Genomic DNA, 16,098 nt, shown 5'->3' with positions numbered 1-16,098 from the left:
CAGTAGTTGGTACTTAGTGAGTGATTACTAAGGCTCTGTGAAATGGGTGAATGAAAGAATGTGAATGGGCTTTAAACCTGAACAGACAAAGGTTCAGATCTCATTTCTGCCACTTATTAGCTGTGGTAGTTCTTAAACAGATATATTGCTGTGGAACACAATAAAAGCTGTGTTCTGGATGAATTCCAGAAGTCAGTGCCAAGTCCTTTTGTAGTTTTCTTATGTGAAACCTTACATTAAATTCTTAAGTAGAAAGAACAATGCCAGAACATATCTCAACATGAAATCTAAAGACTATGCTGTGATATAATAAGAGATATTTTATGGTAGGAAACCACTGCTTGCTAGGATGATTTCTGAGAATCAGCTTTTATTTCCTTTAATTGTTGCCAACTCTTAAAATTACTGAACCCTTAATCCCAAATCACTTAATGACCTCATCTACTGAGCGAGGCAGAAAGAATTGTGGAATGGACACCATAGTTGGTTTATGATAAGATGAATTACTTTGACTGGGCAAATAACTGCTGACTGGTGGCACTTCTTTCTTTCTAATATTTCTATAGTGTCAGCACTTTCAGGTGCACTAACAGGTGTAGAAAACAGAGGCAAAATCTTTGATCCAACTCCGTTTCCAATAAAGTGAGTTTTTAGCAGAGTGTGTTGTGGGGAGCAGGCATAGAAAAGAGCAAATGACAAGTTATTTCTGAATTCTAAGGTTAATATTAATGGGCTGGTGAAGTAGAGCTCTGAAGATTAGTTCACCTGCTATAAAGAAGATTTTCAAAGGGAAGAAATTTTATAGATTCTTTTTGACCTTCAACCAGGGAAACTACAATTTTTTTAAAAGTTTTATTTATTTAAGTAATCTCTACACCCCACATGGGGCTAGAACTCAAGACCCTGAGATCAAGCATCACACGCTCTTACGACTGAGCCAGTCAGGCACCCCTTCAGTTTTGTTTTTTAAAAAAGTTAATCTTAGTAACAAATAGGAGAGGGTAAAGCAGAGAGACCACTTCAGGGGCCAAACACTGAAGTCCAGCCTAACAATCCACTGATGGCTGCTCACCCCATCACCCCCCACGCTGTTCTGCAGAGGAAGGTGGATTTAGAACCTTGGGCAGTGCACAGGAGTAGCACTTAAATCAGGGCCACATGGCATCTCTGGGAGGCCTGTTGGAAATAAAAGGGGTCTATTTGCCCTTCAACCTAGGAATCCTGTTGTTGTCTGAGAGCAGGGAGCTCACTGCATCTCACATCCCTGCCCTCCTTCTCTAAGGCAGGAACAATGCAAGTAACATTCTTCTCACTCGTGAGCGAGCATCACCTCCACCCCTACTCCTTCTACCTTTTTTTTGTTAAGACAGCAGGAGAGAAGTTTGTGAGATGGGGTATGGGTCAGGGAACTCCAGAGGAACAGAACCATTAGGAAATGGACGTAATGGTACATATCGTATGTAATATAAAGAAAATTTATATACATATATGATAATATATATTGTATCATCTATCTATACAGAGTTATTATATATAATATATTGCATAATATATATAATATTCCTTATTCCAAGGAATTGGTTTATATGATGTGGAGGAACTGGCAAATCTGAAGTTTATTAGGGCAGGCCAGCAGGCAGGCAAAAACTGTCAGGAGCTATTGCTGCAGAATTTCTAATTTCTCAAGGAAACCTCAGTTTTGCTCGTAAGGTCTTTCAACTGATTGGACAAAGCCTACCCAGATTATCAAAGATAATCTCCTTTAAAGTCAACTGACTCAACTACATCCACCAAATGTCCTCATAGAAGCACTTAGATTAGTGATTAAGTAGCCTCGCCAAGTTGACACATAAAACCGACCATAATGGAAGGTCTCAGGGAAAAGAAAAAACATACACAAAAACATATACATGCATCTTTAATTGTGCTATAAGAGACACATTAAGTAGGTTAACACTCTTGCTCGCTTAAGTTCTTTTTTTAATCCTATTCTCTTATTTCAAGGAGATAAAGCTAAGAAGGTTAATTCATACCAAAATGTAATTGACTGATGCCTCCTTCTAGAGATCCACCAGAGAAAGTTGAAAATTGAAAGAGTTAAGCGTATTTAATCAAAGCAATATTTGATTATTGAACAATTTCTAGTGTGTGACTGACTGAAGAGTTTCATCTGTGTTACCGACTTGGATCTTTCTACATTATGAGATTCTGGGATGTACTCCTTAGTGAACTTTTTCTCAGACTTCAGTGTGCCAAAAGTATAACCTTGAAAGATGTTAAAATTATCAGCTACAGGCACCATTCCTAGATATTTTGGATCAACAAATTTGGGTGTGTGCACAAATCTTTATTTTTAACAAAAACCCACCTTCAGGGACTCATCCTTTGAGAAGCACTGTTCTACGGCAAGATGCAGATATTCTCTTGAGACCCAACCAAATGAAAGCTATCCCATGTCCCAGCTCTGCTGAGACTCTCCCTAAGGAACCATGATGAGATCAAAAAAAACAACTCAGTTACTCTTCCCTCCAGGTGTGTCAGGGACTGTGGGAAATGTGACAAGGGTAGGCTTGAGGTTGAGAGATAGTAGGTAAAAGCCAGATAGGTATTCTAATATTTCTTCCAACAGCAGGATTTGCTTGGTTTAGGAGTAGGCGATAGCTTAAATAATGGAGGCCACTTGCTTCATTCATTTTTAGGCAATGTTTGTGGCAAAACAAACAGAAGAATGACCATGGCTTATTGATGGTTTACCCACAAGTGCTGTCTTTACACAAGCCTGCTAAATGCTGCCAGGGATTATTAGGCCTTTCTACTAGGAGAGAGGGATGACCTGTGTCCCATTTCCATATCCTGTCCCTATGTGATCATTCATTCCAACCATCCCTGCAGGTTGCATGATGGCACTTGTTCATGCAAAGAACTGACTTAGTACACACTTGACTTCTATATCTGAGGGACACAGAAAGCTTTTTGATAGTATGAACTGTGTCTTATTTACTCTTCTGACCCTAGTACCCAAAACAGTGCCAGGCATAGGATATGAGCTCCAAAAATACCAATGTCTTCATATTTATGCAAGCAAGGTAATAAAGGATAATCTGCTTTCTGCCAATGTAACATCTGGGAAGACCACTGATGCAATAGCACACATTGATGGGAAGTAGTCATTACATCACACATCATGGTATAAATAAATCAGTAGAAAGAAGTTGGCTAGCCATCTTTTTGTTCTTCCCAGAGCTTCAAGAATTTGGAATTAATTATTCCTGATTAATTCCACTATGTTGAACAGCTGGATTTATTCAAACTTTAAAATGTGAGGAGATTTGCCTTGGAAAAATATATACATGTGCATTATTTTCAATTATCTTCATGAAGAATGTGGCCACAGACTTGTAAATCACCATTTGCTTAGAATGATGCCAGTGCTTCATATTTAAGTCACAAATGTGAAGTTTTCAGACAGGGGGCTCTAGAAATAAAGACATATATTTTGACAACATTTCCCCAAGTTGGCATTTGAGGGAAGAGAATCAACTATACAGTTGTAAGGAATGCTTTTATATTTAGTGAAAGAATTGCCTGAGCAAGTTACATAATTTCCATTTTTAGCTATGAAGGAAAAAAATCCGATAGAATATTTCTGGGTTCTTTGATGAAAAGGTGATAGGACACATTTAGAGTGTTCCCTCAGTAACAAAAGGGCTCCCAGGACACAGCTGCTCAAGATAGCATATGTTCAGGGAACAATGAAAATATTACTATTTTTAATAATAAAACGTTTTGTTCTTTCTCAGATGCCAAGAAATAGCCACATGTTTTGGGCCAATTCCAAGTCCTTTTGGTCAGCCCTGTCTCACCCCTTATGGATGTTCTTTTAACAGAGAAAAACCCAAAACCCACCATGTGCACTAAGAGATACAACCCCCTCCCCTCCAGGAAGAAGAGAGAAGAGGGAGTGAACATACCAACAGTTCCTTGGTTAGGTGTGGAGGCAGCTGCTGAGCCTCAAATACATAAATAAAGGCAAATTCAAAGATCAAGAACACAGATAGTACTGTATCACATTTCCTCCAACTGCATTTGATATCTCCTATCTTCTTCAACATCATTTTATTGCTTTTTCTTAGAATGAGTGTAAAATTGTCTTGACCTTCCCATGGCTATTCCAGAGCAGGTCCCACTTTCTGTCTCTCAGATCAATGGGGAAAATTGTTTTATTCTTTTTCTCATCTTCAACCTTGAGTCCATATACAGGATTTCCAGAATTGAAAGTGTTGTGCTTCAAACACCAAAACAACATTAGACAAAGTTTACTTTCAGTGATATATAATCATTATATACACATATATTTTCTACATATTGACAATGGTATGGTATTGGGAAAATGTATGAATAAATTCCCAGCAATAATAAAGTAGATTTTGAAATGGTGAGCAGAAGGATGAATTTTCACAAATAGTATGATGTCTTCTAGACACATTGACAGGAGAAAGTATTGCATAAAAATGGGAGTTTTGTAGGGGTGCCTGGGTGGCTCAGTCAGTTGAACATCTGACTTGGGCTCAGGTCATGATCTTGTGGCTCGTGAGTTTGAGCCCCACGTCAGGCTCTGTGTTGACAGCTCAGAGCCTGGAGTCTGCTTTGGATTCTGTGTCCCTCTCTCTCTCTGCCCCTCCCTCGCTCATTTTCTGTCTGTATCTCTGTCAAGAATAAATAAAACATTTTTTAAAAATGGGAGCTTTTGCAATAGACAGATCCAAGCCAATCTGTCAAGGATATTACAGGAGTGAAATTCCATGCTTAGCCATGTTATTGAGGGCCTCAGGATGCCTAAAGGGTATAGGATCAGACCATACAGAGCGGGAATTTGTGGCCACATACCTGATGTGATGATCTGAAGGATATTGCAAAACTGTCTCATCACGACCTGTCAAAATACCTGAAATTTCACCTTCAGAGTCATGCTATGGCATCCAGAAAGACCATGTTAATATGTATTTTACCTGAGAGAAGTGTTGCATTATAATATTAATTCTGCACTTGGCAAGGATAAGATAAGTAAGTCTATATTATATGCTAGAGAAATGGCTCAGTGGGAGAGATTTTGAAGATGAAAAAGAAGCTAATGATGGTCATGAGTATGGGACCTGCTTGAGTTGCAGGAGGGGAAGGAGACTGGCAAGCCAAGAGACAAGTGTGAGAACCCTAAACCAGGGCAGGTAGAAGTTAGAGAAGGATAAGGGCAAAGTTTCACCGTCCCAGTCACTCTCTGGATCATTTGACAGTAACTTCTACTAAGTGAGGGTGGAAGAGTTTAGATTTTGGAAACTGGGAAGATATATGTTTGCTTGGGTGAGGTGGAAATGAAATCTTTAGGGGGCAGGGATAGTGCTCTTTATAAGAAAGTCAACTCTGGGTTAGGCATTTCAATTCTCTCTGCTTATAAGTTCAAGAGCAGTCTTTCCCAAATTCAGTGTGAGCAACTGTGCCACCAGATGGATACTTTTATTTTAATAATTATGTATGTTTAGTATCAATTAGAAAGGTATAAGTAGCTTATCAAACCTATGATTTCATGAATATTACAATTTAGGAAGAGGCTAAAGTAAAAAGAAATGGGGTTAATTTAATGGAAAACAATACATAGATATAAAAAAATCATGGGGCTCCTGGGTGGCTTGGTCAGTTAAGCATCAGACTCTTCATTTCAGCTCAGGTCATGATCTCATGAATTGTGAGACAGAGCCCCAAGTTGGGCTCTGGCATGACAGCAAGGAGCCTGCTTGGGATTTTCTCTCTCCTCTCTCTCTCTCTGCTCCTCCCTCCTCTCAAAATAAATAATTTTTAAAAATTTTCTACTGTTTATTTATTTTAAAGAGAGAGAGAGGCACACAGAGTGTGAGCAGGGGAGGGGCTGAGAGAGAGGGAGACATAGAATCCAAAGCAGGCTCCAGGCTCTGAGCTGTCAGCACAGAGCCTGATGTGGGGCTTGAACTCGCAAACCGTGAGATCATGACCTGAGCTGAAGCTGGTTGCTTAGTTGGATGCTTAACCATCTGAGCCACCCAGCTCCCCTAAATAAATAAATTTCAAGAAAAAAAAATCATGAAAGCATATGAATGAATAAAATGTGGAAAACATTTTTTAGAAATATTTGGTGGGAATGCAAGCTGGTGCAGACACTCTGGAAAACAGTATGGAGGTTCCTCAAAAAACTAAAAATAGAACTACCATACGACCCAGCAATTGCACTACTAGGCATTTATCCACGGGATACAGGTGTGCTGTTTCGAAGGGACACATGCACCCCCATGTTTATAGCAGCACTATCAACAATAGCCAAAGTATGGAAAGAGCCCAAATGTCCATCGATGGATGAATGGATAAAGAAGGTGTGGTATATATATATATATATATATATATATATATATATATATATACACACACACACACACAATGGAGTATTACTCGGCAATCAAAAGAATGAAATCTTGCCATTTGCAACTATGTGGATAGAACTGGAGGGTATTATGCTAAGTGAAATTAGTCAGTCAGAGAAAGACAAAAATCATATGACTTCACTCATATGAGGATTTTAAGAGGCAAAACAGATGAATGTAAGGGAAGGGAAAGAAAAATAATATAAAAACAGGGAGGGGGACAAAACAGAAGAGACTCATAAATATGGAGAACAAACTGAGGGTTATTTGAGGGGTTGTGGGAGGGGGGGTGGGCTAAGTGGGTAAGGGGCATTAAGGAATCTACTCCTGAAATCATTGTTTCACTATATGCTAACTAATTTGGATGTAAATATTAAAAAATAAAAAATAAAATTAAAAAAATAAATTGCAAATACTTTCTAAATCAGAAAACAAGAGAAATATTTGGAAATAAATGTACCTCTGGTCTACCCACGAGTTCTGGTATATTTATGAGCTAATAATTGGGGCCATCTATCATAAATGCAGATGACTGGAAGGAAAAATGAGGCTGGATCTTCAAATGATAGCATTCTGATTTTCACAACATTTTTTTGGAAAGTGATCAGTAGGCAGGACTTCAGAGGCAATATTGCAGGGTGGTAAGCAGGGGGTGGGGGGTTGTTCTTTGGAGTCAGGGTCTGATTTTGGACTTTACCAATTACTAGGTATGTGACCTTGGTTAAGACACTGCATTTCTCTGAGTGTCAGTTTACAGTCACCTGCAAAATGGAAATAATTTCTCATTTTAAGGATTATTATAAGGGTTAAAAGAGATTATGACTATAAAGTGTTTTTACGTACCTGAAAACCAGTAAGATCTCAAAAATCTCAAAAATGGTTGTTTTTTATATTCTTCTAATCATTTCCTTGCTTGGGCTTTTTTTCCAAATTTTTTAAAAAATGTCTTTAACTGACCTTTATCACATCTCTATAGACGTGGCACTTGCTACTACGTACATTGGCTTCATTTGTTACATTAGTGTAAAAGATCAAGGAAAAGTGGGGGTTACTTCCAAAGGAATTCTTGATTGCCTCCCTGGGTAATTCAGCTATGACTGTTCTGTTTTTATGCATTTTTAACTGTTCTGGTTCTATTTGTAGAGGATCCCACATAATCCATCCCCTACTGCCAAAATTCCGGGAAGGCTTCATGATGATCCTTTACCCATTTGATACTTTCATAACAGCGAATCAACCTTGTAACTATGTGACACATTCTTTAATTTGTGGGTCATGCACCTCTTTTGGAAAGACATTTGAAATGGAGTCTTCTGTTTTTTTATCTAGATATAGTGTGCAGATTGCTGGGGCCACCTAATACCAGGAAAGGGTCAAAAGGAGACATTCCTGAAACAGGTCTTTCTAGTGCCAAATTGACCAACCTTAGCTTTCTAGAGCTGAATCATAAGTCTTATTTGTCTCACATATTAGGCTAACCTACTAGTAGCCTAAACTACCAGGTAACTAAAGCAAGGATATTCTAGGCTATTTTGAAACAGACTTTTAAAATCCCTTCAGTGTTTTTATAATATACTTTCAATAACAAAGACCTATATCCTCATCATCAGGTTGCTTATCACCATTGTCCTCACATTGGATCAGCAGAATACTGTCTTTGTTAAGAGCGTAGACTTTGGTGTGATTCCCTGCTCTATTCCTCATTATGTGACACGAGCTAGTTCCTCTATTTCTCAGTTTCCCCAATTGCAAAATGGGAAACACACGTAAAATTCTTAGAACAATGCCTGTGTGTGGCCATTGCACCCCACCCCACTCTGGGAATGATATGGACTTCCATGCAAAAATCTGATAGAAGTGTCAAGACTGATGATGCTACACATGTGCCAAGAGGGTGTGAAAAGATTTATTGTAAGAAGGCTTTTTGGGGAAAGCAGGGCAGGCTTCCCAACTGGTCCAAAAAGGTCTTGAGAAAGCAAGTAAAGGAGACTGGCTTGGGGTTTTTATTGTGGGAAGGAGGTGGGGTGGGCTGAGGGCCGGTCCTTTTGTGGTTTGAATCTCCCACTGAAGCCAAAAAAGCTTTCTTATCATCTTGCCCAGATGTGGGGCACAGGGAGGGGTGAGACTCAAAAGGTGTCAGCAGTAAAACATCAAAAAATGCAGTCAGATTCTTTAATACAGTCTGGAGCAGAACAAAGGGTCCATAAGTGATGTCCACGACTGTATTTACCTTCCACCAGTCCCCAAAGCTCTCTAAAGCATGAAACTCTAGGAGTTTTGACCTAATAATGAGACAAATAATGTAGATTTATCATATAGAATTACCATACTGACTTGCTCTATACTAAAACATTCTTTCCCTTAAACCTCACCTACACCACAGATATTTGGGTCCTTGGGTGCCATTTATTACCGAATAGATCATCACCCTAAATGTGTTCATGTTGCCACCGAAAGATCAAATAAGTGTGCCTACTTGAGCACTTCATTAGGAATAGCATAGACAAGAATAGTCTGTCTTCCTATCTTTCTATATTTACAGGAGTGTGTGTGTATATATGTTTGATAGCATATCTGTGCACACGTAATAATAATAAATACATAATTACTGATTGTACCACACTAGTATCAGTGCATTATAATAATATCATACATTATTATCAGTGTCTTTGAAATGGTTAAAAATGTATTCAACATCAGGAATATAGGAATATGAGGTGATCGGTGTGATAATACTAGCTTTTTAATAATTTTACATCAAGGTAGCTGTGGTAAGTCCAAAGGCAAAGAGAACTTTAATGTTATGTTTTGTGTGTCAATTTTATTCCAGCATGATTTACATTAAACAAAATGTAATGCTTTGAAGCATACAATCTGATAAATTCTGGCAAATGTACAGTCATGTAACCACTCTAGCAGTCATGATATTTCCATCACCCCAAAAGGTTCTCTTGTGATGCTTTGCAGTCAGTCTCCTACCTAGCACTGACCAAGAACTGATCTGATTTCTATCATTATAGTTTTACCTTTTCTAGAATTTCACATAAATGGAATCATACAGTATATGGTCATTTGTATCTGGTTCCTTGTAATAGTTTTCTATTGCTGCTGTAACAAAGTACCACAAACAGTGGCTTAAAGCAACACACGTTTATTATCTCATAGTTCTGTGGGTCTGAAGTCTAGGAACAGTGCAGCTCAACTGGGTGTTCTGCTTAGATTTTTAAGGTCAAACCATAAGGCAGCACTGGGCTCCTAACTGGAGGCTCTGGAGAACAATCCATTTCCAAGCTTATTTGGGTTGTTGGCAGAATTCCACTGCTTGCAGCTCTAGCACTGAGCTCCTGTCGCCTTGTTGGTTATCAGTGGGGGACCATTCTTAGCTCCTGGAGGTCTTTCTCCAGTCATTCACTGCATGTGCTGCCTTATATCTCAGGACCAGCAGCAACACATCAAATCCTTCTCATATTTGGAATCTTATGGACTCCCTCTTCTGCTGTATCCCTCTGAATCAAACTGGAGAAAGTTCTATGCTTTTAAGAAAATTGTGACTGTTATTTTTTTCAAATAACTCTTCCGTTTCCACCCTGATCTATCGTGTGTGTGTATGTGTGTGTGTGTGTTACAATTACATTTACAAATACGGTAGGCTGTTTGACCTTGTTCTGGGGTTTACTGATGCCTTGTTCACTTTTTTCTAGTCTTTTTTCTCTGTGTGTTTTATTTGAATAGTCTTTATTACTAGGACTTCAAGTTCACTATTTTTATTCTTCTGTAGTATGTAATCTGTAGTTAATTTCATCCACTGTGGTTTTTTCACCAGGTAATGTATATTTTATCTCTAAAAGTTTCATTTGGGTTTTTAAAATATCTTCCATTTCTCTCCTCATGATACTTATGCTTTCCTCTACCTTCTTGAATATATGTAGCATTTAATAGATGGTTTAATGTCTTTTTCCACAAATTCTATCACTGGTGTCATTACTTTCTGTAATTATATTTATCCCAGCTTTATATTTATTTAAAGTGGGGAAGTAAAGCTGATCCTTGTTTTCTATTGTGTTTAGAAGTTAAAGTGTTCAATGTTGATGGGACAAATGTTGAAGACGGTTATTTGCTTTACGTCCTCAGGTTATGGGTAAAAATCAGTCAACTAGGAAAATGTTAAAACTGATCATTGAGTTAATTCCAACTTGGTAAAAGCCGATGTTCGATATAACTGGGCAAAAGTTATGATTATATAATTAGAAAACAGAAATTGACGATGTCTTGAGTGTTCTAAATTTTTGTCTTAAACACAGTAAAACATTTTTATGTCACCATTTTCCCCTCTTATTTTATTTTATTTTATTTTATTTTATTTTATTTTATTTTATTTTATTTTATTTTTTAAATATGAAATTTATTGTCAAATTGGTTTCCATACAACACCCAGGGCTCATCCCAACAGGTGCCTTCCTCAATGCCCATCACCCACCCTCCCTCCCTCCCACCCCCCATCAACCCTCATTTGTTCTCAGTTTTTAAGAGTCTCTTATGTTTTGGCTCCCTCCCTTTCTGACCTCTTTTTTTTTTTTTCCTTCCCCTCCCCCCGTGGTCTTCTGGTAAGTTTCTCAGGATCCACAAAGGAGTGAAAACATATGGTATCTGTTTTTCTCTGTATGACTTATTTCACTTAGCAGAACACTCTCCAGTTCCATCCATGTTGCTACAAAAGGCCATATTTCATTCTTTCTCACTGCCACGTAGTATTCCATTGTGTATATAAACCACAATTTCTTTATCCATTCATCAGTTGATGGACATTTAGGCTCTTTCCATAATTTGGTTATTGTTGAAAGTGCTGCTATAAACATTGGGGTACAAGTGCCCCTATGCATCTGTACTCCTGTATCCCTTGGGTAAATTCCTAGCAGTGCTACTGCTGGGTCATAGGGTAGGTCTATTTTTAATTTTTTGAGGAACCTCCACACTGTTTTTCAGAGCGGCTGCACCAGTTTGCATTGCCACCAACAGTGCAAGAGGGTTCGCATTTCTCCACATCCTCTCCATCATCTATAGACTCCTGATTTGTTCATTTTGGCCACTCTGACTGGTGTGAGGTGATATCTGAGTGTGGTTTTGATTTGTATTTCCCTGATAAGGAGTGACGTTGAACATCTTTTCATGTGCCTGTTGGCCATCCGGATGTCTTCTTTAGAGAAGTGTCTATTCATGTTTTCTGCCCATTTCTTCCCTGGATTATTTGTTTTTCGGGTGTGGAGTTTGGTGAGCCCTTTATAGATTTTGGATACTAGCCCTTTGTCCGATATGTCATGTGCAAATATCTTTTCCCATTCCGTTGGTTGCCTTTTAGTTTTGTTGATTGTTTCCTTTGAAGTGCCGAAGGTTTTTATCTTCATGAGGTCCCAATAGTTCATTTTTGCTTTTAATTCCCTTGCCTTTGGGGATGTGTTAATTAAGAAATTGCTGTGACTGAGGTCAGAGAAGTTTTTTCCTGCTTTCTCCTCTAGGGTTTTGATGGTTTCCTGTCTCACATTCAGGTCCTTTATCCATTTTGACTTTATTTTTGTGAATGGTGTAAGAAAGTGGTCTAGTTTCATCCTTCTGCATGTTGCTGTCCAGTTCTCCCAGCACCATTTGTTAAAAAGACTGTCTTTTTTCCGTTGGATATTCCACCAAAAGTCTGCTAGAACTGATACATGAATTCAGCAAAGTCGCAGGATACAAAATCAACATACAGAAATCAGTTGCATTCTTATACACTAATAATGAAGTAACAGAAAGACACATAAAGAAACTGATCCCATTCACAATTGCACCAAGAAGCATAAAATACCTGGGAATAAACCTAACCAAAGATGTAAAATATCTGTATGCTGAAAACTATAGAAAGCTTATGAAGGAAATTGAAGAAGATATAAAGAAATGGAAAACATTCCGTGCTCATGGATTGGAAGAATAAATATTGTTAAAATGTCAATACTACCCAAAGCTATTTACACATTCAGTGCAATCCCAATCAAAATTGCACCAGCATTCTTCTCGAAGCTAGAACAAGCAATCCTAAAATTCATATGGAACCACAAAAGGCCCCGAATAGCCAAAGTAATTTTGAAGAAGAAGACCAAAGCAGGAGGCATCACAATCCCAAACTTTAGCCTCTACTACAAAGCTGTAATCATCAAGACAGCATGGTATTGGCACAAAACCAGACACATAGACCAATGGAATAGAATAGAAACCCCAGAATTAGACCAACAAAAGTATGGTCCCCTCTCATTTTATACACCACCACAGTTACTAAATTTCCACAAGGTTGATAGCATTTCCTACATTTGTACTTCTGCATGTCTCAGAAATATCCTTGCACTATTGGAAGAAGTTTTAATACTTTAAAATTCTCACAAACTATGAGATCATGACCTGAGCCAAAGTCAGATGCTCAACCAACTGAGCCACCCACGTGCCCCATTGGAAGAAGTTTTAATGTTAGCTGTTAGGTGTTCAGATCTTCATCTGCAAATGCCTAGCATAGTTTCCCTACTGAAATCCCACAGATAGAGTTTCCTGACTCTGGTTAGTATCTAGCAAATGCTTAACACCTCTGGGCATATCCTGAAATCAGTAATTGAAAAGAGAGCTATAAATATCTTCCCCTTTTGCACAAAGTTCTATTATTTGATTATTTGAAGTGAAAGCACTTGCTTATTGTTTGCTGTATGATAACTTCGGTAGGGAAAGGAGTGTGTCTTGTATGTAACTATAAATACAAAGACCATGTTGGGCACATAATAGAAGATACTACATGAATATTTGTAGAAATAAGTGAAGTGACTGTGATTATATTCAAAGATGACAGGAAGTACCCTGGTTAATTTGCCAATATCTCTGAGAGTTGATACACCTGTTAATTCTTACATTTTCAGGTAAATATCAAGGAATTGAAAGGCAATAAAATTGACAAAGTACAAACTGAGGTGTTGAAGATTATAGCTAAAATGTGTGAGTCAGGAGCCCATCTGCAGTAGCCTATTAAAGTCTAGCTACACAATCTAAAAAGGCTGGATTGTTGGCAGCTGATTGAATTCTCAGAGGTCAATTCCTACTTTAAAGATAAACTTGATTATGGTAGCATGTATAGCACTAATTAATTTATCCCACCTTCATTAATGTTATATTTCATAATTAAGAGTCTTTCTTATACACTTTGTGAATCTGTATTTCACAATCTGATTTTAAAGAAGAAGAGGTAGTAAACATTTTGGCAAAGTCTTAAAATGTTTGGTGAACTTGGCTTACCAGCTGCTGGTTTTTGCTGTGTACTTTGTGTCCTTTTAACCAAGCCCAGTTTTGAAAGAAAATAACAGATGTTCGTTTAATTATTTTTCCCTGTGTGTGTGTGTGTGTGTGTGTGTGGCTGCCTTCCAAAGATGTGAAACATAAGCACTGCTTATTGATGGTCATATTGTTTGATTCCGATTTGGTTCCAGTCTAATCAACTGGTAATAATAAAATGGTTCCTATATGGGTATTTGGAAAATAGTTTACAACAAAGAATTCCATTACAATGCTCATCAGGAACTAGCCCATAATTTGTGTCGTGTGCTTTGGGAATAAGCAATGAAGCTATATAGTTATGTGAATTAAATAATTAACATTAACGTGCTGGATGACCTGGGAGGTTGGCCTATTGGTCTTTTACTTTTGAGAGCTTGGTTCCATGATGTGCTCTACTTCATAGGTATAAATAAACAGAATGATTTCTGCATTTGATTTATCCCAAATTGTCCATAATGTGTATGATTTTTTTTTGTATTTTGTTTTAGAGAGAGGGGCAGAGGGAGAGGGAGAAGGAGAGAGAGAATCTTAAACAAAAGTTTAAGACATGGGGCTCAGCCTCATGACCCTGAGATTGTGACCTGAGTTGAAGTCAAGGGTTGGATGCTTAACTGACTAAGCTACCCAGAAGCCCCTGTATGACTCAGTGTATACAGGAAACGTTGTATTTGATAAAGTTGTGTATTTTACTTAAGGTTTAGCTTTTTTATCCCAGCAGGATAAATATCTTTATAAATGCTAAGGTTATCTATGCAAAACATTAAATCACATCCTTTTTGATGACATTCACTTGATTAATGACAAGGTAACATTTATATATAAGGTAACATTTATATATTTGTATATATAAGGTATATATATTATTAATGATATATTTAATATATTTTTATAATATATTTTTTATAATACATATATTATATAACTTCAAAACAATCCTTCCTAGGTAAGAACTATTATCTCCATTTTACAGATAATGAAACTGGGTGCCAGAGAGACTAAGATTATATATATATATATATATATATATATATATATATATATATTTAATAAAATATATATTTAATATATACTACATACATAGATTTATATATAAGGTAAAATTTATATATACATATATACACACATATATATATTCCTTATTTCAAATACTAGGTAAAGAATAAGTCCTTTCCATCAAAATATTTAATTACTTTCTTTTTTTTTTAATATAATTTATTGTCAGATTGGCCACATACAGTGTTTAAAGTGTGCTCTTGGATTTTGGGGTAGATTCCTGTGGTTCATTGCTTACCTACAACATCCAGTGCTCATCCTCAATGCCTATCACTCATTTTCCCTTCTCCCTCACCCCCCCCATCCACCCTCAGTTTGTTCTCTGTATTTAAGACTCTCTTATGGTTTGCCTTCCTCCCTCTCTGCTTGTAACTATTTTTCCCCTTCCCTTCCTCCCATGGTCTTCTGTTAAGTTTCTCAAGATCCACATATGAGTGAAAACATATGATATCTGTCTTTCTCTGACAGACTTATTTCACTCAGAATAATACCTCCAGTTCCATCCACATTGCTGCAAATGGCATGATTTCAATAATTACTTTCTTACAGCTTCAGTGAAAATTGCATTTAAAAACAAAGTTTAAACTAGCAGTCTATCAACAAACACCGAGGTGCTGCCATCAATAAGTTATGTAATGTATCACTTAATTTTTTTAAATGAGACAAAGACAGATCAGAGGGAATGACTCTTTGTTCATAGGCACACAGCAGTTCCAGCCAGAACTAAAACCAGGCATCTTGACATGAGCCTCTTTCTTGTCTAATAGCAACAAATCTGAATTGTTCTTAATTTTTTTAATGTTTATTCATTTACTTTGGGGGGGGAGGGGCAAAGAGCGAGGGAGAGAGGGAATCTTAAGCAGGCTCCACACTTAGCACAGAGCCAGATGTGGGACTTGATCCCACAAACTATGAGATCATGACCTGAGCTGAAACCAAGAATCAGTCACTTAACTGACTGAGCCACCCAGGTGCCCCTGTGAATTGTTCTTATTTATAATTATAATTGTTCTTATTTATAAACCCAGATTCTACACTTTAATCATTTGGAATAACAATGTAACAAACAGTTATTTCTCCTTTTCCAATGTTAGAGAGTTGCATTAGTGAAAAATTTGTAACATCCAAACATCGATAGTACTTACTTAACAGATTTTTAAATTAGTGTTCAAAGACAACTAACCAGCTAATAACTCAAGGATGCACTACACTATAATATTTACATAGGCAAAGCTGGCTGAGAAGAAGTTTAAATGAT

The sequence above is a fragment of the Neofelis nebulosa genome, chromosome 3 (genome assembly GCF_028018385.1).
Source record: "Neofelis nebulosa isolate mNeoNeb1 chromosome 3, mNeoNeb1.pri, whole genome shotgun sequence".
Lineage (NCBI taxonomy): Eukaryota > Metazoa > Chordata > Mammalia > Carnivora > Felidae > Neofelis > Neofelis nebulosa.
This window is presented reverse-complemented; position numbering follows the sequence as displayed.